This window comes from Hylobates moloch, unplaced genomic scaffold, assembly GCF_009828535.3.
Source record: "Hylobates moloch isolate HMO894 unplaced genomic scaffold, HMol_V3 SCAFFOLD_23, whole genome shotgun sequence".
Lineage (NCBI taxonomy): Eukaryota > Metazoa > Chordata > Mammalia > Primates > Hylobatidae > Hylobates > Hylobates moloch.
The window spans coordinates 14,018,318-14,045,752 of NW_026652298.1; positions in this window are offsets into that span (position 1 = coordinate 14,018,318).

Below are 27,435 nucleotides of genomic sequence, written 5' to 3' on the forward strand. Positions count from 1 at the left end.
TTCCCTATTTAATAAATGGTGTTGGGAAAACTGGCTAGCATATGTAGAAAACTGTAACTGGACCCCTTCCTTACATCTTATACAAAAATCATCTCAAGATGGATCAAAGACTTAAATGTAAAACGTAGGACCATAAAAATCCTAGAAGAAAACCTAGGCAATATCATTCAGGATATAGGCATGGGCAAAGACTTCATGTCTAAAACACCAAAAGCAATGGCAACAAAAGTCAAAATTGACAAATGGGATCTAATTAAACTAAAGAGCCTCTGCAGAGCAAAAGAAACTATCAGCAGAGTGTACAGGCCACCTACAGAATGGGAGAAAATGTTTGCAATCTATCCATCTGAGAAAAGGTTAGTACCCAGAATTTACAAAGAACTTAAACAAATTTACAAGAAAAAAGCAAACAACCCCATCAAAAACTGGGCAAAGGATATGAACAGATGCTTCTCAAAAGAAAACATTTATGCAGCTAACAAACTTATGAAAAAATGCTCATCATCACTGCTCATTAGAGACATGCAAATCAAAACCACAATGAGATACCATCTCATGCCAGTTAGAATGGTGATCATTAAAAAGTCAGGAAACAACAGATGCTGGAGAGGATGTGGAGAAATAGGAATGCTTTTACACTGTTGGCGGGAGCGTAAATTAGTTCAACCATTATGGAAGACAGTGCGGCGACTCCTCAAGGATCTAGAACTAGAAATACCATTTGACCCAGCAATCCCATTACTGGGCATATACCCAAAGGATTATAAATCATTCTATGATGAAGACACATGCACACATTATGTTTATTGTGGCACTATTCACACTTTGCTATCAAAGACTTGGAACCAACCCAAATGTCCATCAATGATAGACTTGATTAAGAAAATGTGGCACATATACACCATGGAATACTTTGCAGCCATAAAAAAGGATGAGTTCATGTCCTTGGCAGGGACATGGATGAAGCTGGAAACCATCATTCTCAGCAAACTATCACAAGATCAGAAAACCAAACACTGCATGTTCTCACTCATAAGTGAGAGTTGAACAATGAGAACACATGGACACAGGGAGAGGAACATCACACACTGGGGCCTCTCGGGGGGGTGGGGGCTAGGGGAGGGAAAAATATCATTAAGAGAAATATCTAATGTAGGTGAGGGGTTGATGGGTGCAGCAAACCACCAAGGCACGTATATACCTATGTAACAAAACTGCACGTTCTACACATGTACCCTAAAGTATAATAAAAATAAAATAAAATAAAAATAAAAATAAAAAATATATTTAAAAAAAGTTATCTAAAAACCAACATTTCTCATTTTTTAATTATTTTTTCTCCTCTTGATCATTTATTCACCTCCACGTCAAAATCAGATAAATTTACTGCAATTCTTCCTCTCCAAATATGAAAGTACCAAATATGAAAGGGATACCAAAATACTGTATATTTCAACAATCATTTACTTTTCAGAGCCATTTAATGAGCCAGGCTATCATAAATTTTAGGAGCCCCCATCTATACTTTCAGGAACCAGAAAACTGTTATAAAATATCTAATATTCATGATACCAAGCTGGTCCAAACATGAAGCCATCCATTAATACTTAGACCCTAATCAAAACAGAGTGCTCCATTCCCACAGAACTAACACAGACACCAGAAGTTATATGAGATAATGCATGAATAAATATAAATAGAACATGGCTCATATTGCCCATCAGTTCTTAAAAATGTCACACACACACATACACACGCACGCGCACGCACACACACACACATACACACATATTGATTTTCCAATGTGTAGGGTTGCCTGGAAAAAAGACAAACCTCAAGGCTTCAAATGTGTATGAAAGTTTTAAGTGGCATGATTACAAACCACTCAACATTTCAGGTAGTTAAGGAGAGAAGGCAAGAAAAAGTGCATTTTCTCATTACAAGCTGATGTAAAATTCACCTTTTCCATTGTTAACCCAGTACTTCTTAAATTTGAGTACTAATCCCTTTATTCAAGAAATAAATAATTGCAGTTTGTTTAAAAATATTTTCATAATGATAGTTAATGTAAGTTCAAACATTAAAGTAGATCTAAATTCCTGTTACTTATAAAGCCAAAATGAAGTATAAGTTGAATATGAAAATTAAAATCCAATAAATCTAAAACTACAATAATTTATTGTGATTAAATATGCCTTCTACAGTGTTGATTAGTCATTAATCATATGCCACCATGTTAATGTGTTGTCCAATAAATGTGAACGTGATCAATCTGTACTTTGCTAAATAATATAAGCAATATTCATGTACCTGTATGTTTTGAGTAAAATCTTTTACTATTGCTTTAATATATGAATCTTCTTCCAAATAATTCAAAATGTCCACTTTCTCAGATACATATTGGAAATACGCACCAAAAAGTCTTATATTTATTTTTGTTAAGTTTTTAAAATCGGATCCACTTTTGACAATCCAAGTTTCATTCACCTTACTGATTCCATAATCATGGTCTTGGCCTCCAGGAATCAAACTGACCCCTTCTGCTCTTTGGGCAAGCCTTGTATCATTTCCCCATTTCATATGAGTTATTGCAATAAGCAGATCTGCTCCTTCTTCTTTAAGTTCTACTTCCCTTCCTTTTATTAGCAACTTCAACATAATCTTTATAGTTTACTTTTGACTTATTAACTATAGCCAATGTATCTGGCCAATCTTCTTCAATTAATCCCATTAAGCCAACTTTTATATTGTTCCAATTAACTGTTTGTTTTTTTTTTTTTTTACTGCACCATGTCCAAGAGGTTCAGAAGCAAATCTGTCATAGACGTTACTGAGAAACCACGTAAAATGCATTTGTTTCATGTACTCTTCCAAAATATCCACACCAAAATCAAACTCACGGTTTCCTAAAAATAAACACAAAAATTTTTAAATTAATTCATAAGAATGTTATTCCATTTTCATATTTAAATATTGTCCTCCGAGTAGTAAAGTTTCCTATACTTGCAAGACTATATGTTAAGAGAATGCATTTTATCATACACTGCATTTACTTATGCCAGTATTTACTTACAAATGATAAAAAATTTTAGAAGCTTTTGTTATACAAAATTTCTCTGTAATCCAGGTAGCACTACATTCTAAAAAAAATTCTGAAGTAGGATGGAAAAAATGCCTTACAATATGGGGGAAATGCAATGATATGATGAATCTTAGGTAAATAACATGCTAACTTAAATATTATTTTTAGCTGGTGTAGGCACACTGGCCTACTTTATAAAAATACATATTGTTATTCCTAACTGAAATAATTTTTTAATTCATTCATAGTCACTGCAAAGGACTAAAAAGAAATCCTGATGTTTTTCTCCTGCATTTTCTGAAATAGCTTTATTCCTTATTAGGGTAAATGAGTACTGATTTTGAAAATCAAAATCAGTGATGTTTTGAAATCACTAATATGAATTATTACTAAAAACTAATCCTGTGGTAGGTTCTTTTGTAAATTTTTTAAAGACCAATAATATTGATTATTTTCCATTGATTGATTTTTTTATCATTTAATATTTTAAAGCATCAGATTTACATGAAGTAGGATGCTTGAACAATAGAGTAAAAAAAGTATATGCATTTTTCAATGAGCATGATATAGAAAACCAACTATTCCGAGCAAAATAAAAATAAAACATTAAAACAAATGATATGAATGTATGTGCACTTTCTTTTAAAGAGCAGAGATCTTTATGAATTATATTTGCCTTTTTACACCCTTAGGGAATTCTGTAATCATTAAGTTAGTTCCAATCTTTTATCACTGATACCTCTGGCATATATTTTCCCCACAGCACTTCTTGGGAAAACACTTCAGTGGGACCATTAGAGATTATGAAGTAGGAGTTGAAGAACTACTGACAATTACCTATAATAACACCTTTGATGTTCACAAATCTTATGAAGATATGAGTGTAAATAATGAGCAAGAATGGAAATAATTATAGCAAGGTTGTAAGGTTAATATACGAAAGTCAATCACTTGTCTATACACAGTAGTCCCCCTTTATCTGTGGGGAATACATTCTAAGAGTACTAGTGGATGCCTAAAACCATTGTACTAAAACCTATATGTACTGTTTTTTTTCCTATATATACACATCTATGAGAGAGTTTAATTTATAAATAAGTTGTAGTAAAAAATTAACAACAATAACCAATAATAAAATAGAACAATTATAACACTATGCTGAAATAAAAGTTGTATGGGGTACATGTGGTATCTCTATCTCAAAATATCTCATTGTCTGTACTCACCCTTCTCCTTCCTGTGAAGATACGAGATAATAAAATGCCTACAGGATGAGATGAAGTGATGTGAATGATATAGGTATTGTGATATAGCATTAGGCTACTACTGACCTTCTGACAAGACATCAGAAGGAGGATCATCTGCTTCACGTGATCCTAGATCATCAAGCCATGACAGTGTTGATGCTTGGAAGTCAGAAGCAGACTATGTCCATGACGAAAGGGCAGGGAGTCCAGTGTGAATACGCTGGACAAAGGGATGATTCACATCCCAGAAGGGATGGAGTGGGATGGTGCAAAATTTCATTATGCTTAGAACACTTCACAATTTAAAACTTATGAATTATTTATTTCTGGAATTTTCCATTTAATATTTACAGTCCATAGTTGGCTACAGGTAACTATAGCCACAGAAAGTGAAACTGTAGATAAGAGGAGACTACAGTGCTAGCAATGAAGAACTGGAATTTGAAATTGGAAACACAATGCCATGTACTGAAATAGGTATAAAACAAACAAAATGTGTATAGGATGTATAAGATCTATATGAGGAAAACTACAAAACTCTGATGAGAGGAAAAAAGAACTAAATAACTGGAGAGATATTCCATGTCTATGGATAGGAAGACAATATTGTCAAGTGGTTAATTCCAGGCATTTAATAACATCCAATTCCAATGACAATATAGAAGCAAACTGGCTTCAGTCTCCCCCACCCCCTCCCAGAAAACCAAAAACAAATGTATAGCACAAGATTATAACTAGCAATATCACAGAACTCAAATATAAGGATAACACAAGTCCCACAGTTACAGAAAAGTGAAAAAATTCTGAGCAGACAGTAAGAGAATCAGACTCCCACATCCACAATGCTCCTACCCCCAATCTGCTGACACCAAGTGTGCAAAAAATGTCCCCCCCCAATTCTATTTCTACACTGGAAAAATGATACTGAGTTAGACAACCAGGTTCCCCACCATCTTGGGTTGCCTAGCAAGGATCTATCTTCACCTTAACTCATGGGAAGCATCAGGAGTGCCTGAAAGGAGAAATATCCCTGAGAATAATCAAAGTAGGGAGACAGAACTACCATCCTCCAGCCCTAGAAACTCTGCTCTGTAACTCAATCAAAGGAGATGCCAGATCAGAGTGACTGTTCAGTGGCACCACACTATAGGAGGCTTGTTACACAAGTCCCTGGACACAAACTTCTAGCCAGCCTTCCCACACTACTGGGATATCACAATTAGAACCTCCTCCATTTGGGACAGGAAGTACTCTGATTATTAACTATACTAGAACCAAGACAAACCTGGGCATAAGGTGCCATCTGTGCTATGAAGGAGGAAGTGACCGAGCAGAAAGTAAAAACAATCAACAGATAAATTACAAAAAAAAATCTCAAGGCAAACATAGTCAATAAAAAACAAACCAAGCCAAACAGAGTAAACTGGAATCACTAATCTTTCAATGAATACACAAATGTACATCCACAAGAAACAACGGCAAACAAAACCAAGACCTCCTAAAACAGACAAAGCAAGAAACCAGTAACTGATCCTAAGAAGATAGAGACATGTGAACTCTGACCAAGAATTCAAAAAAAAAAAAAAAGTTTTAAGGAAACTTAATGATCTCTAACATAACACAGAACAGCAATTCAGAAATTGGTCAGAGAAATTTAACAGAGATTAAAATAATGGGCTGGGTGCAGTGGCTCACGCCGGTAATCCCAGCACTTTGGGAGGCCGAGGTGGGCGGATCACCTGAGGTCAAGAGTTCAAGACCAGCCTGGCCAACATGGTGAAACCCCATCTCTACTAAAAACATAAAAATTAGCCAGGCGTGATGGCAGGCGCCTGTAATCCCAGTTACTCAAGAGGCTGAGGCAGGAGAATCGCTTGAACCTGGGAGGCAGAGGATGCAGTGAGCTGAGATTGCGCCATGCACTCCAGCCTGGGCGACAGAGCAAGACTCCATCTCAAAAAATAATAATAATAGTAATGTAAAAAAAATCAAACAGAAATCTTGGAACTGAGAAATCCATTTGTTTAACTGAAAAGCTCATTAGGGGCACTCAACAGCAGAATGAATCAAGCAGAGGAAAGAATCAGTGAACTTGAAAACAAGCTGTTGAGGGGGACAGAGTAAGATAGCCTAATAGAAGGCTCCACTGATCAGAAACACAAAATTTATCAAATATCTACATGCACAAAAAAAAAGTACCTTCATAAGTACCAAAAATGAAGTGAGCACTCCCAGTACCTGGTTTTAACATATAACTGAAAGAGGCACTTAAGAGGGTAGAAAAACAGTCTTGAATTGCTGATGCCACCTCGCCCCCATTTCCTGGCAGCAGCCATTTGGCATGGAGAGAGAATCTGTGCACCTGGGAGAGGGAGAGTGCAGCAATTGTGAGACACTGTGTTGAACTCAGTGCTGCCCTATCAGAGCAGAAAGCAACACCGGACTGAACTCAGATGATACCCACCCACAGAGGGCGTATTAAAACCAGCCCTAGCCAGAAGGGAGTCACCCATCCCAATGGTCAGAATGTGAGTTCTGGCAAGCCTCACCACCACAGGCTAAAGTGCTCTAGGGCTCTAAATAAACTTAAAAGGTAGCCTAGGCAACAAAGACTGTAACTACTACATGAGTCCTCCTCTTGAACTGGACTCAGAGCCAGTGGACATGGGGGGGACACACAACCTACTAAGATACAGCTGAGGTGGTTAAGGGAGTGCTTGTGCCACCTCTCTCCCAACCCCAGGCTGTACAGCCCACAGCCGCCAAAAAAGACCCTTTTCTTCCACTTGAGGAGAGGAGAAGGAAGACTAAGAAGACTTTGTCTTGTATATTGGGTATCAGCTCACCACAGTAGGATAGGGCACCAGTCAGAGTTGTGAGGCCCCCTTTCCAGGCCCTAGCTCACAGACAACATTTCTAGACACACTATGAGCCAGAAGGGAACCCATTGCCTTGAAAGAAAGGAACAATCACCTGCTGACTAAAGAGCCCTTGGTCCTGAATAACCAGCAGTAATATCCACATAATACACTGTAGGCCTTGGGTGAGACTCTGAGACTTGCTGGCTTCGGTTGAGACTCAGCACATTCCCAGCTGCGGCGACTACAGGACTAAATTCCTCCTGCCTGAGAAAAGCAGAGGACCAGGAAGCAATAATAAAGAAAAGGGATTTATTTATTTCCCTTTTAGAATTATTTTAAGAATTTCTCTCTAGCTTAGCTAATTATCTTCAAATCCCAAATGCTATATTCTCAAATATCACACTAACACCAACTAAATCACAGAGCAAGTTTATGGTATGAAATAAAATAAATTTTCACTAATCCAAAGGGAAGACAGCTGGGAACTGCATCAAGCAAACGTGCTCCCAATTTATTACTAAATAAGATGGCTACAAAGATAAGGAAGCTACATATCTCCCTCACCATTTGCCCTTAGGGAATTTCCTTGTGGGCAAAGGATGAACAGAACACAATGCCATCTCTCTGCTTACCTGACAAATGCACATCTCATTGCTTCTTCTGCCCTATCATTTCACTAAGCCAGACTAAGGCATAAGTGAAGATTCTTTTACCCTCCTCTCACATGTAAATTGTGTATTCAGAAAAAGGCTAATCAGAGACTCAAAATAATGCAATCATTTGTCTTATCTACTTATGACCTGGAAGCCCCCTCCCATGCTTCAAGTCGTCTCAGCTTTCTGGACAAAACCAATGTATGTCTTAAACATATTTTCTGATGTCTCACAACTCCCAACAATGTATAAAAGCAAGCTGTACCCCAACCATCTTGGGAACATGTCCTCAGGACCTCCATAGGCTGTGTCACATCCATAACCTTGGCAGAATAAACTTTCCAAATTCATTGAAAAAAAAAAAGAAAAGTTAAGCAGAGGTAATCTAAAAGGAATTCTGTCTTGCACCTTAGCTCAGCCACAGGGGGGTAGAGCAACAATTGGGCTCTAGCAGTTGCAATTCCAGGCCTTGGCTCTTCAATGGCATTTCTGGACCTGCCTTGAGACACAAGGAAGCCCACTGCCCTGAAGGGTGAGTCCTAGGCCTAGGAACATTCACCATGAGCTGACTGAAGAGCCCTTGGGCCTTAAGTGAACATTGACAGTAGCCTGGCAGTACTTCTTATGGGCCTATGGTGGTGGTGGCCACAGGGTGAGGTTCCACTACCTGTGGAAAGGGGAGGGAAGAGTGGGAAGAATTGCAGTTCATGGTTTTAGCACCAGCTCAGCCACAGTACAAGAGAACACTGGATAGATTCCTAAGGTTTTTTTACTCTAGTCCCAGGGATCCCAGATCCCTGATCCCTCTGGAATCACCCAGGGCCTAAGGGAACTCACTGCCCTGAAGGGAAGGACACAAGCATGGCTGGCTTTGCCAACTTCTGTTTGTAGAGTCCAAGAGCCCTGAGCAAATATAGCCAATATCCAGGCAGTGGTTACAGTGGGCCTTGGGTGAGACCCGGTGCTGTGCTGGCTTCAGGTCTGACCCAGCGCACTCCCAGTGGTGGTGGTCACCGAGGTGCTTGTGTCACCATACCCCCAGCTTCAGGCAGCTCAGAACAGAGTGAGAGACTCATTTGTCTGAGAGAAAGTAAGGGAAGCAAACAAGTATCTCTGCCTGGTAATCCAGAGAATTGTACTGGATCTTATCCAAGACCACCAAGGCAGTATCTCTACAAGTCTGCAAGAAACGGTGTTACTGAGCTTGGGGTGTCCCCTAATGCAGATATGACTGACATCACAACACCCAAGTCCATTCAAATATCTGGAAAGTTAGGGTGGGTACAAACAAGCCCAGACTAAGACTACAGTAAATACTAACTCTTCAATACCCACACACAGACAAACACCAAAATGCATCCAGATCATCCAGGAAAACATGACCTCACCAAACAAACTAAATAAGGCACCAGGCACCAATCCTGGAGAAACAAAGACTTGTGAATTTGTAGACAGATAATTTTAAATAGCTGTTTAGAGGAAACAAACAAACAAAAAAACAGAAGGAATTCAGAATCCTATCAGATAAATTTAACAAAGAGACTGGTATAATTTAAAAGAATCAAGCAGAAATTTTGGAGTTGAAAAATGCAACTGACATACTGAAGAATGTGTCAGAGTCTTTTAATAGCAGAATTGATCAAGACGAAAAAAGAATTGGTGAGCTTGAAGACAGGCTATTTGAAAATACAGTCAGAGAAGACAAAACAGAAAAGAATAAAAAATAATGAAGTACACCTGCAGGATCTAGACAATAGCCTCAAAAAGGGGAATCGAAGAGTTATTGGCCTTAAAGAGAAGGGGAAGAAAGAGATAGGGATAGAAAGTTTATTCAAAGGGATAATAACAGGGAAATTCCCAAACCTAGAGAAAGATATCAATATTGAAGTACATGAAGGTTACAGAACACCAAACATTTAACCCAAAGACTACCTCAAGGCATCTAATAATAAAATTCCCAGTGGTCAATGTTAAAGAAATGATCTGAAAGGCAGCAAGAGAAAAGAAACAAATAACATGCAATGGAGTCCAATATGTCTGGCAGCAGACTTTTCAGTGGAAAATTTATAGGCCAGGAGAAAACGGCATGACATATTTAAAGTGCTGGAGGAAAAAAACTTTTACCCTAGAATAGTATATCCAGTGAAAATATCCTTCAAACATGAAGGAGAAATAAAGGACCTTCCCAGACAAACAAAAGCTGAGGTATTTCATCAACACCAGACCTGTCCTATAAGAAATGCTAAAGGAAGTATTTCAATAAGTAAGAAAAGGATGCTAATGAGAAGAAATCATCCAAAGATACAAAACTCACTGGTCATGGCAAATACACAGAAAACACAGAATATGACAACACGGTAACTGTGGTGTAATATTCTCTTTAAGTTATTTATTCAAATAACTTCCTTATTTGAAGTTTTTCTTCTTTTTTTCATGTGGGCATTTATAGCTATAAACTTTCCTCTTAAGCACTACTTTCACCGTATTGCATGGGTTTTGGTATATTTCCATTATCATTTGTTTCAAGAAACAAAATACAAAAGATTAATGAGACAAAAATATGTTTAAAAAAGTAAAATTGACAAACCTTTAGTCAGGCTTACTAAGAAAAAAAGAGAGAAGACTCAAATAAATGAGAGATGAAAAGGGAGACATTACAACTGATACCGCAGACATTTAAAGGATCGTTAGTGGCTACTATAAGCAATGATACGCCAACAAAATTTTTCAATTTCCTTCTTAATTTCTTCATTGACCTACTGGTCATTTAGGAGCATGTTGTTTAATTTCCATGTGTTTTTGTAGTTTCTAAAATTCCTCTTGTTATTGATTTCTAACTCCATTGTGGTCAGAGAAGATACTTCATATTATTTCAGTTTTTTGAAATTGGAAAATCTGGAAGAAATGAATAAATTCCTAGAAACACACAGCCTACCAAGATTGAACCATGAAGAAATCCAAAACCAGAACAGGTAAATAACAAGTAACAAGATCAAAGCCATAAAAAAAAGTCTCCCATTTAAAAAAAGCCTGGGGCCCGGTGCCTTCAATGCTAAAACAAACATATAAACAAGAACTAATACCAGTCCTACTCAAAGTATTCTGAAAAAATATAGGAGGAGGAAATACTTCCAAACCCATTCTGTGAGGCCAGTATCACCCTCATACCAAACCATAAAAAGATACATTAAAAAAAGGAATCTATAGGCCAATATCTCTGATGAATATTGATGAAAAAATCCTCAACAAAATACTAGAAAACCAAATTCAACAACACATTGAAAAGCCCATTCATCATGAGCAAGCAGAATTTATCTCAGGGATTCAAGAATGATGCAACATATGCAAATCCATCAATTTGATACATCATCTCAACAGAATGAAAGACAAAAATCATATGATTATTTCAACTGATGCTGAAAAAGCATTTGATAGAATTCAAACCCCTTGATGATTAAAAACCCTTAAAAAACTGAATATAGAATGAACATACCTCAACGTAATAAAAGCTATATATGTCAGACTCATAGCTAGTATCATATTGAAAGAGGAGAAACTGAAAGCCTATTGAGGATGCCCACTTTCACCATTGTTATTCAACACAGTACTGGAAATCCTGGCTATGGCAATCAGACAAGAGAAACAAATAAAGGGCATTGGCAAGACCGAATCAGAAAGAAATTGAATCCCTAAACAGACCAATAATAAGCTCTGAAATTGAGGCAAAAATAAACAGCACACCAAACAACAAAAACAAAAAGCCCAGGACCAGATGGATTCACAGCTGAATTCTACCAGATGTACAAAGAGCTGTACCATTCCTACTGAAACATTCCAAAAAATGAGGAGGAGGAACTCCTCCCTAACTCATTCTACAAGACCAGCATGATCCTGATACCAAAACCTGGCAGAGAAACAGCAAAAAAGAAAATTTCAGGCCAATATCCCTGATGAGCAATGATGCATAAATCCTCAACAAAATACTGGCAAATCTAATACAGCAGCACATCAAAAAGCTTATCTACCATGATCAGGTAGGTTTTATCACTGGGATGCAAGACTGGTTCAACATACACAAGTCAATAAATGTGATTCATCACAGAAACAGAACTAAAGACAAAAACCACATGATTACCTCAATGGATTCAGAAAAGGCTTTTGATAAAATCCAACATCTCTTCATGTTAAAAAAATTCCCAACAAACTACTTACTGGAAAAACATACCTCCAAGTAATAAGAGCTGTCTATGATAAACCCACAGCCAACATCATACTGAATGGGCAGAAGTTGGAAGTATTCCCCTTAAAAACTGGCATAGAACAAGGACGTCCTCTCTCGCCACTCCTATTCAACATAGTATTGGAAGTCCTGGCCAAGGCAATTAGGCAAGAGAAAGAAATAAACGTGTTCAAATAGAAAGAGAATAAGTCAAAATATCCCTGTTTGCAGAAGACATGATCGTATATCTAGAAAACCCCAACATCTCAGCCCAAAATCTTAAGTTGATAAACTCACCAAAGTCTGAGGATGCAAAACTAATGTGCAAAAATCACTAGCATGTCTATACACCAGCAACAGTCAATCCAAGAGCCAAATTAAAAATTAATTCACATTCACAACTGCCCCAAAAAGGATAAAATACCTAGAAATACAGCTAACCAGAGAGGTGAAAGATCTCTACAAGAAAACTATAAACCACTGCTAAAGGAAATCAGAGATGATACAAACAAGTGGAAAGCATTCCATGCTCATGGATAGGAAGAATCAGTATTGTTAAAATGTCCATACTGCCCAAAGTAATTTACAGATTCAATGCTATTCCTATCAAACTATCATTTAGATACTTCACAGAACTGGAAAAAAATATTTTAAAATTCATATGAAACCAAAAAAGAGCCTGAATATCCAAGGCAATCCTAAGCCAAAAGAACAAAGCTGGAGGCATCATGCTACCCAACTTCAAATTATACTATAGGGCTATAGTAACCAAAACAACATGGTACTGATACAAAAAAACAGACACACAGGCCAATGGAACAGAATAGAGAACCCAGAAATAAGACTGCACACCTGCTACTAGCTGATCTTCCAGAAACCTGACAAAAACAAGCAATGAGGAAAGGATTCCCTATTCAGCAAAGGGAGCTGGGAGAACTGGCTAGCCATATGCAGAAGATTGAACCTGGACCCCTTCGTTACACCATAGACAAATATTAATTCAAGATGAATTAAGGACTTAAATGTAAAACCTAAAACTATAAAAACTCTGGAAGACAACATAGACAATACCATTCGAGACATAGGCATGGGCAAAGATTTCATAATCATGATGCCAAAAGCTATTGCAACAAAAGCAAAAATTAACAAATGAGATTTAATTAAACTAAAGAACTCTGCACACCAAAATAAAGCACTATGTTCTTTCATAGAAACAACCATGTTGTTACTATCAATATAGTAAACAAACAACCTACAGAATGGGAGAAAATTTTTACAAATTATGCATCTGGCAAAGGTCCAATACCCAGAATCTATATGGTACTTCAACAAATTTACAAGAGGAAAACAAACAACCCTATTAAAAAGTGGGTAAACAACATGAACAGACACTTTTCAAGAGAAAATATACATGCAGCCAAAAATTAGATGGAAAAAAATAAACCCAACATGGCTGATCATTAGAGAAATGTAAATCAAAACCATGATGAGATATAATCTCACACCAGTCAGGATGGCTGTTATTGAAAAGTCCAAAAATAACAGATGCTGGTGAGGTTGTAGAGAAAAAGGAACACTTTTACACCATTGGTGGGAGTATGAATTAGTTTAACCATTGTGGAAAAGACAGTGTGGCAAATCTTCAAAGACCTAAAGACAGAAGTATCATTTGACCCAGCAATCCCATTATTGGGTATATACCCAAAGGAATATAAATTGTTCTATTATGAACACACATGCACATGTATATTCATTCTAGCACTATTCGCAATAGAAAATACATGGAATCAACCTAAATGCCCATTGATAACAGACTGGATAAAGAAAATGTGGTATATATACACCATGGAATACTATGTAGCCATAACAAAGAATGAGATTATGTCCTTTGCAGCAACATAAATGGATCTGGAGGCCATTATCCTTAGCAAACTAATGCAGCAATAGAAAACCAAATGCCACATGTTCTCACTTACAAGTGGGAGCTAAATGATGACAACACATGGACACATAAAGGGGAACAACACACACTGGGGCCTATTGGAGGGGAGAGGGTGGGAGGAGAGAGAGAAACATGAAAAATAACTAATGGGTACTAGGCTTAATACCTTGGTGACAAAATAATCTATACAACAAACACCTATGACACAAATTTACCTATGTAACAAATCTGCACATTACCCCTGAACTTAAAATAAAAGTTAAAAAATAAAATTAAATTAAATTAAAAGAAAGCAAAGGTATCCAAATGGAAAGAAAGAAGTCAAGTTATTCTTCTTTGCAGTTGATATGATCTTATATTTAGGAAAACCTAGGCTCTACCAAAAAAACTATTAGAACTGATAAACAAATTCAATAAAGTTGCAGGATACAAAATTAACAGACAAGAATCGGTAGCACATCTATTCGTGTACAGCAAACAATCTGAAAAAGAAATCAGGAAAGTAATTCCATTTATAATAGCTGTAAGTAAAATATCTAGGAATTAACCAAGGAATTGAAAAATCTCTACAATGAAAAATATAAAACACAGATGCAAGAAATTGAAGAAGACAAAAAAGGAAAAATATTACATGTTCATAGATTGGAAGAATCAATATTGTTAAAATGTCCATACTACCCAAAATAATCTACAGATTTAATGCAATCCCTTCCAAATTACCAAGGACATTCTTCCCAGAAATAGAAAAAACTATCGTAACATTTATATAGAACCACAACAGACCCTAAATAGTCAAAGGTATCCTAAACAAAAAGAATAAAACTGGAAGAATCACATTACCTGACTTTAAATTATACTACAGAGGTATGGTAACCAAAACAAAATGGTATTGTATAAAAACCGACACATAAATCAGTGGAACAGAATAGAAAACCCAGAAATAAATTCATGCATCTGTAGTGAACTCATTTTTGACAAAGGTGCGAAGAATGTATATTGGGGAAAGGAAAGTCTCTTCAATAAATGGTGTTGGGAAAACTGGATATCCATATGCAATGGAATGAAACTACACCCCTCTCTCACCATATAGAAAGATCAAGTCAAAGTGGATTAATGACTTAAATCTAGGACCTCAAAGTTTAAAACCACTGGAGAAACTCTCCAGGACATTGTACTGGGCAAAGATTTCTTGAGTAATTCCCCATAAGCACAGGCAACCAAAACACAAATAGACAAATGGGATCACATCAAGCTAAAAAGTTTCTCCACAGCAAAGGAAACAATCAACAAAATGAAGAGATGACCTACAGAATTAGAAAAAAATATTTGCAAACTCTTCATCTGATAAAGGATTAATAAACAGAATATATAATGAGATAAAACAACTTTATAGGAAAAAATATATAATAATCTAATTGAAAAATGGGTAAAAGATCTAAAGCATTTCTCAAAAGAGGACACAAATGGCAAAGAGGTATATAAAAAGGTGCTCAACATCACTGATCATCAGAGAAATGCAAATCAAAACTACAATGAGATATCATCTCACTCCAGTTAAAATGGCTTTTATCCAAGCCAGGCAATAATAAATACTGGTGAGAATGTGGAGAAGTGGGAACCCTTGTACACAGTTGGTGGGAAGGTAAATTAGTAAAACTAGTATGCAGAGCAATTTGGAGGTTCCTCAAAAATAAATAAATAAATAAATAAAGCTACCATATGATCCCTGAATCTCACTCCTAGGTATATACTGAAAAAAAAGGAAATCAGTATATTGAAGAGATCTCTACTCTCCCATGTTTAGTGCAGCACTATTCACAATAGCCAAGATTTGGAAGCTACCTGCGTGTCCATCAACAGATGAATGGAGAGAGAAAATTTGGTACATATACACAATGGGGTATTATTCAGCCATAAAAAAAAAAATCCTGTTATTTGTAGCAACATAGATGAACCGGAGGTCATAATTTTAAGTGAAATAAGCCAGGCACAGAAAGACAAACATCATATGTTCTCACTTATTTGTGGGAGCTAAAAATTGAAACTATTGAACTCATAGAGAGCAGAAGGAGAGCTAAAGGAGGCAAAAATTAAAACTACTGAACTCATGAAGATGCAGAGTAGAAGATAGAGTAGAAGGATGGCTATCAGAGGCTTGGAAGGGTAGTTGGGGGTAGGAGGGATAAGCGTGGATGGCTAAGGGGTACAAAAAATTGAAAGAATAAGACCTAGTATTTGCTAGGACAACAGGGTGACTATAGTCAATAATAATTTAATTGTAAACTTTAAAACAAGTTTACAAGAATATAATTGGATTGTTTGTATCACAAAGGATAAATGCTTGAGGTGATGGATACCCCATATGCCCTGATGTAATTACTGTGCATTGTATGCCTGTAACAATATATCTCATGTAACCCATAAATATATACACCTAGTATGTACCCACAAAAATTAAAAATTTAAAAAACAGGCTATCTGAAAATACATGGTAATAGGAGAAAAAAGAATAAACAATAAAAAGGAAGAGAAAAGGCTAGGTGAGGTAGCTCATGCCTGTAATCCCAGCACTTTAGGAAGCTGAGGCAGGTGGAACACTTGAGCCCAGGAGTTTGAGAACTGCCTGGGCAACAGGGTGAAACCTGTCTCTACAAAAAATGCAAAATTTAGCCACATATGATGGTATATGCCTGTAATCCCAGCTACTCAGGATGCTGAGACAAGAGAATTGTTGACCCCAGGAGGCAGAGGTGGTAGTGAGCCAAGATCATGCCACTGCACTCAAGTCTAGGCAACAGAATGAGACACTGTCTCAAAAAAAAAAAGAAAAGAAAAAAGAAAAAGAAAAGAAGAGAAAGCTACACAAAACAGAAAATTACCTCAAAATACCAAATACAAGAATTACCGGTGTTCAAGAGGGAGTTGAGCAAGAGCAATGGGTAGAAAGCTTATTCAAAGTACTAATAACAGAAACCTTTCCAAAACCTGGAGAAGATATAAATATCCAGGTATAGGATGATCAGAGGACCCCAAATAAATTTGACCCAAATAAGCCTATCTGAAGGCATAAAATCAAATTCTGAAAGGTCAATGAAAAACAGAGGATCCTTAAAACAGCAAGAGAAAAGAAGCAAACAACATATAAAGGAGCTCCAATTTGTCTGGCAACAGTCTTCTTGATGGAAACCATACAAGCCAGGAAAAAGTGGGACAACATTTTCAAAGCGCTGAAAGAAAGAAAACTGGCATCTAAGAATAGTCTATCCTGCAAAGCTGTTATTCAAATATGAAGGAGAGGTAGTCATTCCCAGATAAACAAAAGCTGAGAGAATTCACCACCACCACCAAATCCATCTTGTAAGAAATGCTAAGTTCCTCCATCTGAAGGAAAAAAACACTAACATGCAAAAAAAAAAAAAAAAAGGGAAGATACAAAACCCACAGGTAACAGTAAGTACATGGAGAAATATACAATACTCTAATACTGTAGCTGTGGTTTACAATCCATTTACAACTCTAATATAAACCCCCCAAAAAATTATCAAAAACAATAACAGCTACAGCAGCTTGTTAAGAGATAAGACTAAAAGCATGTAAATTGAGGCAACATAATGTCCAATGTTGGAGGGTGATGAAGTTAAAGTGAAAAGGTTTTCTTTTTCTCTTTTTCTGTTTGCTTCTATTTCTTCATTGTGATCTAAGATAAGGTGTCATCTCTTTAAAATAACTTCTGATATCTATAAGATAATTTTGTAAGCCTCATGGTAACAGCAACCCAAAACTCTGCAATAGCTTCATTAAAAATAAAAGGCAATTATTTAAAATGTCCTGCAAGAGAAAATCACTTAACCACAAAAGCAGACAGTAAGAAAGGAAGAGAGGAAAAAATGAAGTTACAAGACAACCAAAAACCAAGCAACAAAATGGCAGTAATAAGCCCCTATCAGTAGTAACAATAAATGTAAATGGACTCAATTCTTCAATTAAAAAGCATAGAGTGGTTAAACTAAAGAGCTTCTGCACAGCAAAAGAAACTACCATCAGAGTCAACAGGCAACCTATAAAATGGGAGAAAACTTTCACAACCAACTCATCTGACAAAGAGCTAATATCCAGAATCTACAATGAACTCAAACAAATTTACAAGAAAAAAAACAAACAACCCCATCAGAAAGTGGGCAAAGGACATGAACAGACACTTCTCAAAAGAAGACATTTATGCAGCCAACAAACACATGAAAAAATGCTCATCACTGGCCATCAGAGAAATGCAAATCAAAACCACAATGAGATACCATCTCACATCGGTTAGAATGGCCATCATTAAAAAGTCAGGAAACAACAGGTGCTGGAGAGGATGTGGAGAAATAGGAACACTTTTATACTGTTGGTGGGACTGTAAACTAGTTCAACCATTGTGGAAGTCAGTGTGGCAATTCCTCAGGGATCTAGAACTAGAAATACCATTTGACCCAGCCATCCCATTACTGGGTATATACCCAAAGGACTATAAATCATGCTGCTATAAAGATACATGCACACGTATGTTTATTGCGGCACTATTCACAATAGCAAAGACTTGGAACCAACCCAAATGTCCAACAACGATAGACTGGATTGAGAAAATGTGGCACATATACACCATGGAATACTATACAGCCATAAAAAATGATGAGTTCATGTCCTTTGTAGGGACAGGGATGAAACAGGAAACCATCATTCTCAGTAAACTATCACAAGGACAAAAAACCAAACACCGCATGTTCTCACTCATAGGTGTGGATTAAACAATGAGAGCACATGGACACAGGAAGGGGAACATCACACTCCGGGGACTGTTGTAGGGTGGGGGGAGGGAGAGGGACAGCATTAGGAGATATACCTAATGCTAAATGACGAGTTAATGGGTGCAGCACACCAACATGGCACATGTATACATATGTAACAAACCTGTACATTGTGCACATGTACCCTAAAACTTAAAGTATAATAATAATAAAATAAAAAGCATAGAGTGACTGAATGGAGGAAGGAACGAGACCCAACTATAGGCTGTCTACAGGAAACCTACTTCATCCATAAAGACACAGAGTGAAAGTGAAGGAGTGGATAAAGACATTCCAAGCAACTGGAAACCAGAAAAAAAAAAGAAAAAAAACTCAGGAATATCTATGTTCACATCAGATAAAAATAGACTACAAATCAAAGACTATAAAAAGAGACAATGATGGTCACTATATAATAATGAAGGGGACAATTCAGTGAGATGATATAACAATTATAAGCATGTATGCACCCAACAATAGAGCTCCAAAGTATATAAAGCAAATGTAAGTATATCTAAAGGGAGAGACAGACTACAATGTAATAATAGTAGAAGATCTCAAGAGCCCACTCTTAGTAATGAATAGAGAGTCCAGGACAAAAATCAACAAAGAAACACTGGTGTTAAACTACACTTTTGACCAAATAGGCCTAATTGACATTTACAGAAAATTTCACCCAAGTACTGCAGAATACACATTCTTTTCATCAACACATGTAACATTCTCCAAAATAGACCATATCTTAGGCCACCAAACAAGTCTCAACAGATTCAAAAAGGTAGCAATCACATCATGTATCTTTTCTGACAACAATGGAAGAAAACTAGACATTAATAAGAAGAGGAACACAAGAAACTAGAAAATCAAGAAAAAACTAAATGCAAAATTCATAAACACTGACATCAAAAAGCAAAAAGACTTTCAAATAAACCCAACAATGCATCACAAGAAACTAGAAAATCGAGAAAAAAACAAATGCAAAATTAGTAGAAAGAAAGAAAGAATAAAGATCAGAGCAGAAATAAATGGTATTAAGATCTGAAAAATACAGAAAATCAACAAGATGAAAAGTTGTTTTTTGGAAAGATAAGCAAAATGAAAAAACTCTTAACTGCACTAATGAAAAAAAAGATGGAAAGGGTCCAAATAAGTAAAATTGTAAACAAAAAAACTGAGACATAATTGAGAAGACAGAAATATAAAGAATCATTAGAGGCTATTATGAACAACTATATATCAGCAAAGTGGAAAACCTGGAAGAAATTGATAAATTCTGGGACATTCACAACCTACCATGACTGAACCATGAAGAAATAACCTCAACAAACCAATAACATGTAACAAGATGAGGCTGTAATAATGTCTTCAATCAAAGAAAATGCCAGGACCTGATGGCTTCACTGTGAATTCTGCCAAATATTTAAAGAAGAACTGACAGGAATTCTACTCACACTGTTCAAAAAACAAATGACAGGGAAGGAATACTTCCAAACTAATTCTACAAGGCCATCATTACCTTGATACCAAAACGAGATAAGGACTCAGTGGAAAAAAAAAAAAAAAAAACTACCAGCCAATATCACTGATTAACATATATGCAAAAATCTTCAACAAAATACTAACAAATCAAATGGAACAAAACATTAAAAAGATTATTCACCATGATCAAGCAGGATTCATCCCAGAAATGCAAAGATGGATTGACATATGCAAATCAATAAACATGATACATCACATTAACAGAATAAACAAAAATCACATGATCATTTCAATAGGTGCTGAAAAATCATTTGATAATAATTCACATTCTTTATGATAAAATCTCTCAACCAAACTGGGTATGGAAGGAACATACTTCAAAACAATAAAGGCCATACACAACAAACCTATAGCTAACATTGTATTAAATGGAGGGAAATTGGAAACCTTTCCTCTAAGATCTAGAACAAGATAACAATACCCACTTTTGTTCACCATTATGCTGGAAGTCCTGAAGAGGACACTTAGGTAAGAGAAAGAATTAAAGACATCCAAATCAGAAGGCAAGAAGTCAAATTAGCTTTGTTCACAGACATGATCCTATACTTAGGAAAACCTAAAAAACACCAAAAAACTGTTAGGACTGATAAACAAATTTGGCAAAGTTACAGGATACAAAATCAACCTACACATATCAGTAACATTTATATACACCAATAGCAAAAGAAAAATAAAAAAGAAATCAAGAAGCAATGTAATTTACAATAGCTAAAAAGAATATTAAAAAAATAGAAATAAATTTAACCAAAATGTGAATTTTAAAACATTGAATTTGAAAGTTCAAACAGAACCAAAAAAAATGGAAAGACATTCCATGATCATGAACTGGAAGAATTAATACTGTTAAAATGACCATACTACCCAAAGCAATTTACAGGCTCAATTAAATCCCTATCAAAATACCAATGACATTCCTCACACAAATAGAAAGAACCCTAAAATTTATAGTGGAGCCACAAAAGACCCTGAAAGGCTAAATCAACCTTGAGCAAAAAGAACAGATGGAGGCATCACACTTCCTGACTTCAAAATATACTGCAAAGTTCTAGGAACAAAATCAGCATGGTCCTGGCATGAAAATAGACACATAAGCCAATGGAACAGAATAGAGAACCCAGATATAAATCCATACATTTACAACCAAATCATTGTTTACAAAGCTACCAAGAATACACACTGGGAAAAGGACAGTCTCTTCAATCAATGGTGCTGGGAAAACTGGATATCCAGATGCAGAAGACTAAAACTGGACCTCCATCTCTCACTATAAACAAAAATCATATCAAAATAGATTAAAGACTTAAATGTAAGACCTGAAACTATGAAACTACTAGAAGAAAACTTAGGGGAAACACTCCAGAACATTGATCTGGGCAAAAATATTTTGTGTAGGTCTTCAAAAGCATAGACAACCAAAACAAAAATGGACAAATGAAATTAGATTAAACTTAAAAGCTTCTTCCCAGCAAAGAAAATAATCAACAAAGTGAAAAGACATCCCACAGAAAGGAAGAAAATATTTGAAGACTATCCATCTAATGATGATTTAACAACCAGAATACATAAAGAGTTCAAACAACTCAATAGCAAATAGTAATATGAATAATCCAATCTAAAAATGGGCAAAAGATCTGAATAAACATTTCTCAAAGAAGATATGCAAATGGCCAAAGGATATATGAGAAAATGCTCAACATCACTAACCATCAGGGAAATGTGAATCAAAACCACAATGTGGTATCATCTTACCCCAGTTAAAGTGTCTTTTATCAAAAAGACAAGAAATAGATGCTGGTGAGGATATGGAGAAAAATGAACTCTTATACTCTATTGGTGGGATTGTAAATTAGTACAGCCACTATGGAGAACAGTATGGAGGTTCCCAAAAAAATTAAAAATAGAACTACCATATGATCCAGCAATTCCACTAGTGTGTACATATCCAAAAGAAAGGAAATGAATGTATCAAGAAGACATCTGCACTCCCATGATTACTGCAGCACTATCTACAATAGCCAAAATATGGAACCAACCTAAGTGCCCACCAAAGATTGAATAGGGCTGGGCATGGTGGTTCACATCTGTAATCACCACACTTTGGAAGGCCAAGACAGGTGGATTGCTTGAGGTCAGGAGTTTGAGACCAGCCTGGCCAACATGGCAAAGCCCCATCTCTAGAAAAGTTAGCCAGGCATGATGGTGCATGCCTGTAATCCCAGCTACTCGGGAGGCTGAGACATGAGAATCACTTGAACTTGGGAGGAAGAGGTTGCAGTGAGCTGAGACCACGCCATTGCACTCCAGCCTGGGTGACGCAGTGAGATTCTGTCTCAAAAAAAAAAAAGAATAAATAGATTTTTTAACACTACATATATATATATATGCATGTATATATATATATATATATATACACGCATATATATGCATATATATATACACGGTATATATATACATATATATACACACACACACACACACACAAAGGAATATTATTCTGCCATAAAAAATAATGAAATCATGTCATTTGCAGCAACATGGATGCAACTGGAGGTCACTATGTTAAGTGAAATAAGGCAAGCAAAGAAAGACAAATATTGCATATTCTCACTCACCTGTGGTTGCTTAAAAAAGTGGATCTCAGGAAGAGAGTAGAATAGTGGTTATCAGAGCATTGGAAAGGTATCAGAGAAGGAGAGATAAAGAGAGGTTAATTAATGAGTACAAATGTGTCAATGTAAGTTCATCAATTATAACAAATATACCACCCTGGTTGGGGATGTTGATAATGAGATGGCTATGCATGTGTAGGGACTGGAAGTACATGGGAAATCTCTACACATTCCATTTGATTTTGCTGTAAACCTACAACTGTTCTAAAAAAAGTCTGTATTGTAAAAAGATGTTAACAATAAAAATGTGTAAAAGTCTAGTAGACTGCTTTAAACACCACAATTTCATTGATTATAATTACGAGTAATCTCACTTAGAAGACAGTGAAGATAGTGACATGAAATATCCCCCATTATTACTTATGGCATAATTATTAAACCTGCATACTAACATTGCATAATTTATGACACACCATGAGGTAATCTGATGACCTTAAAAACAGTGAATAACCTGTAAATACCTTCATTTGAACAACTCCTTATGCCAAGCACTATTCTTGGTATTAGACATATCACAGACAAAAAATCTTTACTCTCATGGAATGAGGAGAGACAGACAATAAACAAAGTGATTAATTGAAATGCATCCTCTATTAGAAGCTAGTAAGTGCTATGAATAGAAGCTAAACCAGAAAGACAACTACAGTGCCAGGGTAAAGGGTATTGTTTAAAATAAGGTCTTCTGAGGAAGCCACTCCAAGGTGACATTTAAGCAAGAAAAGCCAGCTGTGTCAATATGTGGGAGAATAGCTTCCTAGGCAAATGAAGTAGCAAAAGCATAGACTTCAAGTTGATAATAATATAAAGAATATTTATAATATTTAAGAAATATAAAGAAGACTGACAAACAGCTTCAGCAAAATAAGTGAGTTACATGGAAGTAGCAGATGAAACAAAAAAAAAGTAATGGAGACCTATATCAGATAGGGTTTGATTGACTACAGAAGACTTTGACTTCTACTCTGAAAAAGTTCACGATAACCACAGTTTTTTATTGTAAAAATGACATTATCTGACATTTTTAAAGATTTATCTGGAAACAATGGCAGGAATAGTCTATAGGAAGGAAAGAGCAGAAAAAGAGAAACCATTTGAGAAGGTATTATAATAATCCAGAAGAGAAAGAGACAGAGGTGCTTGGAGCAGGGTGACAGAGTGGGGGTGATAGAAAGTAGACAGGTTATAGATATTTTTGGAAAGCACAGCCAATGGGATCTGCTAGCAAATTGGTAACGGGGTTCAAAGAAGGCTGTAAGACTTCAAAGAAGTCAAGAATGACACCTAACATTTTTGACTTGAGTAACTGAAAGGATGAAGAAGATGGAGTTATATTAACTAAGAAAGGCACATCTACAGAAGAGAACATTTTGTCAGGAAATCAGAAGTTTATTTTGGACTTATTAAATATCAAAGTTGAGATGTCAATTAAACATTCGGTTAATCAGTCTGGATTTGAAGGGAGAGGTCTAGGTTGAATATATGCTTTTGGAGTCAGCAAATATGAAATCAGAATTTGGATGATGTCACTAAGGGAGTAAATATAGATAGAGAAAAGAAACAAGAACTGATTCCTGAGATGGTCCAAAATTTAGAGGTTAGATAGATAAGAAGCAACCAGCAAAAAATACCAAGAAGCAGCAGTCAATGTGACTAGAAGAAAACCAGGAAAACTAAGTGAAGAAAGTGTTTCAGAGAGAAAGGAGGGATCATCTGTGTCAAATGCTGCTGATACAAAAAGCACTGAGAAGTGGCCATTGACTTTAGCATCATGTAAACCACTGAAAACCCTGAAAAGAGCACCTAAAACCTTCATCTCAGTTTAAATGTGTTCATTTTTCCTGCATCTAATAAATTAGGAATCATATATCAGTGAGGGAATCCATGGCAGAATAAAGAAAAGTCCTAGGTAAGTAGGTGTGAATAAAAGTACATCTGACTTTCTTCTGGGCCAATATTTACCAAACTGTATTCTGTGAAATCTCAGCTCCTCAGGATATTTATAGATTCTACATAATTCTTCAGTCAAGTTTGAAAAACAACAAGTTAAGCAAGAGTTAATGTGTTTTCTTTATTCACCAACTTCTCTGCATTAATATACTATAATATTCAGTGTGAATCTCCAAAACCAGGGATAACTAATAAACAATGTTTTGCAAATTCATTTGGAAATAGAAACCTGTTTTATGCAAAACACCTAGTGGTAATAATGTTTTGTAAAAGCTACTTTGAGAAATGTTACCCAAAGCCTCACAACTAATTCAATTTCTTGCCAAAAAAGAAAATAATATTTAAGCTACTCTATGTAAACTGGATTTTGAATTATTTCAGTACTTTACTAAAATTTACCCTAGCTACCCTCCACCAACAATGTGTCAAGTACTTTAAATACAATACTCCTTCAGGAGCCTGAGGCTCCCAAGCAAATCTAACTTTGTTACAACATTTATTTATTTATTTATTTATTTATTTATTTATTTATTTATTTATTTATTTATTTATATTAGTTGTCTTTTTTTAAATTGACAAATGAAAATTTCATATACTTGACATGTTGAAATACGTATGCCTGTGAGATGGCTAAATCAAGCTAATTCACATATGCATCAAAGCAAGTCTTAAAGAATTTAAGAGGACTGAAATCATGTCAAGTATCTTTTATGATCACAATGGTATGAAACTATAAATCAATAACAGAAGAAATCTTGGGAAATTCACAATATGCCAGATTAAACAACATGCTCCTAAACAGCCAATGGTCACAGAAGAAATCCAAAGGGACTTTATGACAAACACAGAACCACAACATACTAAAACTTATAGGATCCAGTGAAAGCAGTCCTCAGAGGGAAACTTACAGCAATAAACATCTACATCAAAAAGATCTCAAATAAGCAGTCTAATTCATACCTCAAGAAACTAGAGAAAGAAGAACAGACTAAGCCCAAAGTTAGCAGACGGAAGAATATAGCAAAGATCACAGAAGAAAAAAATGAAATAGACTACGAAAACAATTTTAAAATTCAATAAAACTATGAAGGTTTTTAAAAAATAAATAAAATCGACATATAGTTAGCTAGACTAAGAATAAAAGACTCAAATAAAATCAGAAATGAAAGTGGAAACGTTACACCTCACACCACAGAAATACAAAGAAGAATAAATGATTATGAAAAATTATGCAACACAAAATTGTATAATCTAGAAGAAATGGATAAATTCCTGCACACATATAACCTACCAAGACTGAATCATGAAACAAAACCAGAACAGATCAATGATGAGTAAGGATATGAATGAATAATAAAAAGTCCCTTCAAAGAGCCCAGGACTGGATAGCATCATAGCTGAAGTCTACCAAACATTTAAAAAAGGACAAATCCCAATCCTTCTCAATCTCTTCCAAAAAAATTAAGGAAGAGGGAATACTTTTAAACTCCTTTTACAAAGCTAGGATTATCCTGATAACAAAGCCAGATAAGGATAGTACAAAAAAAAGACAATTACAGGTCAATATCCCCAATGAACATTGACGTAAAATCCTTAGCAACATACCAGCAAACTGAATTCAACAGTATATTAAAAGAATCATTCATCATGAATAAGTGAGATTTATTCCTGGGATGCAAGAATGGTTCAATATATACAAATTAATAAATATGATTCATCACATTACCAAAATGAAGGATAAAAACCATATGATCATATCTATAGATGCAGAGAAAGCATCTGACAAAATTCAACACCCTTTCATCATAGACACTCTCAACAGAAGAGTTATAGAGGAAATGTACCTCAACACAGTAAAAGCCATATATGACAAACCCATAGCTAACACCATACTCAATGAAGAAAAATCTAACACTTTTCCTCTAAAATCAGGGACAAGACAAAGATGTCCACTTTCACCACTTCTTTTCAACATAATTTTGGAAGTTCTAGACAAAGCAATCAGGCAGAGAAAGAAATAAAAGACATCCTAATAAGAAAATAGGAAGTGATATTGTCTCTGTTTGCTGGTGACTTGTTCTTATATAAAAAAACCCTAAAGATTTCACGAAAAAAACTGTTACAACTGAAAAAAAAAAAAAATGATCAAAGTTGCAGGATATAAAATCAACAAACAAAAATCAGTAGCATTTCTATACACTAATAAAAACATAACTAAAAAGTAAATTTAAAAAATCCCATTTACAATAGCAATAAAAAATAAAATACTTAGGTATAAATTTAACCAAGGAGGTACAAGACATGTATACTGAAAACCATAAAACATTGATGAAAGAAACTGAAGAAAACAAAGTGCAAATATATCCCATGTTCGTGGATTGGAAGAATTAATTTTGTTAAAATGCCCAGACTACCCAAAGTGACCTATAGAATCAATGCAATCTCTATCA